The sequence below is a fragment of the Tachysurus vachellii genome, chromosome 5 (assembly GCF_030014155.1).
Source record: "Tachysurus vachellii isolate PV-2020 chromosome 5, HZAU_Pvac_v1, whole genome shotgun sequence".
In the NCBI taxonomy this organism is placed as follows: Eukaryota; Metazoa; Chordata; class Actinopteri; order Siluriformes; family Bagridae; genus Tachysurus; species Tachysurus vachellii.
The window spans coordinates 5472501-5474205 of record NC_083464.1 but is presented as its reverse complement, the minus strand read 5'-3'; the positions used below and the strand labels follow the sequence as shown (position 1 = coordinate 5474205).

The 1705-nt window shown below is 36.2% G+C and overlaps 1 protein-coding gene across 1 annotated transcript in view; it reads left to right on the top strand.

Moving 5' to 3' along the window:
* The first annotated feature begins 868 nt into the window (after positions 1-868).
* The window catches only part of nck1b (NCK adaptor protein 1b), a 54930-nt gene continuing 54093 nt past the window's right edge, over positions 869-1705 (top strand). The window contains exon 1 of the mRNA XM_060869581.1: positions 869-1007. The gene's annotated coding sequence lies outside the window, so the exon portion shown is untranslated. The remainder of the gene's footprint in view (positions 1008-1705) is intronic.

The following is a 1705-nucleotide window of genomic DNA, read 5'->3' as shown; positions in this document are numbered from 1 at the left end:
GGGAATTTTGTGCTGTCATTATGGTGAACAATTTTAAATAACATACATTTAGGCTTAAAGAGGCTTCTAATGTTTCTAATATTAATTTGTAAAAAAAGATATATATATATGTATATATTTATATATATATATATATATATATATATATATATATATATATATATATATATATATATATATATGTATATCTATTAGGATATTAGGATATTATCGTGATCGTTATATCGTGATCCCATCGTTATATCGTGATCCCATTTGTATATAAATAAATAAAAGTGACCCCAGGTTGGGTCGTGACTCCTCGTCCTTCACATTTAGCAGACGATCTCTTATCCAGAGCGACATATCTCATCTTTATATAGCTGAGCGTTAAGGGCCTTTGCTCAGGGGCCCAACAGTGTCAGCCTGGTGGACCTTTGATTCGAACTCACAACCTTCTGATTGGTCCAGCACTTTAACCACTAGGTTACCGCATCCCCATGGTAAAAAAAAAACAGCACTACAAAAATAAATAAATTAAAAAAAATCTGCATATCCATTTTTAATGTATGCATTAATAATTTTATCCCCTAATGATAGAGTCAGAGGTGACGGTGGTGAAGAAAAACTACCTGAGACGACATGAGTAAGCGTTAAAACTAAACAATCCTTTAATTGACGTACCTATCACCCAATGAGAGTAAACGTTCCAACCGGGCAACCAATTAGAATCGATACGGATTCGTCTCTAATGGTAACGAAGGCGGAATATCTCCACGCTTTATAAGTCCCGCCTCCTGACTTATATGAATGGTAACGGCGTCTCACTTTCGGTGTTATTATTGGCTAAGACAAGGCGGAGTGTGTAAATTTAGCCAATCGGAATTAAGGGGGGCGGGATTTGTTGGATAGGGAAAATAACGTTGGAAAATCTTCCCATAAAGGCGAACGGTGAGCGATAAATGTCTTATACACAGAATCTCGCAGACAAACCGGACAAATAACACACTAAAACGATATTTTTCCAGGTAAGATGAGCGTTATTTTATTTTCTGTAAGCCTTTATTCGCCTTCCGGCTTGTTAATGTTTTAGTTGCTAGCTTTGGGAAAAGCGCTGGAATGCTAACAGGTAATTTGTTACGGCTGTGTTCCAAATGCGTTACTCACTATGTGTCCAAGTGCACTACAGAGGGCGCGCGCTAACGGCCTATACGCCCTATCTAGTACACTAGATGTGTAAATATTCGGCATTTAGGACGCGGCCCGTGGAAATGTCTGTATATCGAGTGGAAATTGTGTTGAGCGACGAGTAAAAATGAGATTATTTTAATTCTGGGTTTGTTTTAAGAGATTTTTAGTGAATATACGGACAGATTAAAGGTTTAAGGAGTGATGAAAAAAGATTCATTCAGCTCACAAGCTTACATTTGTGTTAGCTAGGTTAAGTTAACCTGACTAGCTTTGTTTACCTAGTTAACCAAGATGGGTTTAAAGGGACTTCTAATCACACACTGTACATGTAGAGTCTTAAATCTCATCAAGGATGTTAAATATCACCCATAAGTGTAGTGAATTATTACAAAACGTCTGTAAAGACATGTAGAAAAGGCAAGAGTCCAATTTTTACTTCATGTCTGTAAACAGTTTCATCATTTCTAGACAAAAATCTCACATTTTTCATCAGAATCCTGAATGAGGGAATTTTTATTTCAATTTACAATCGATT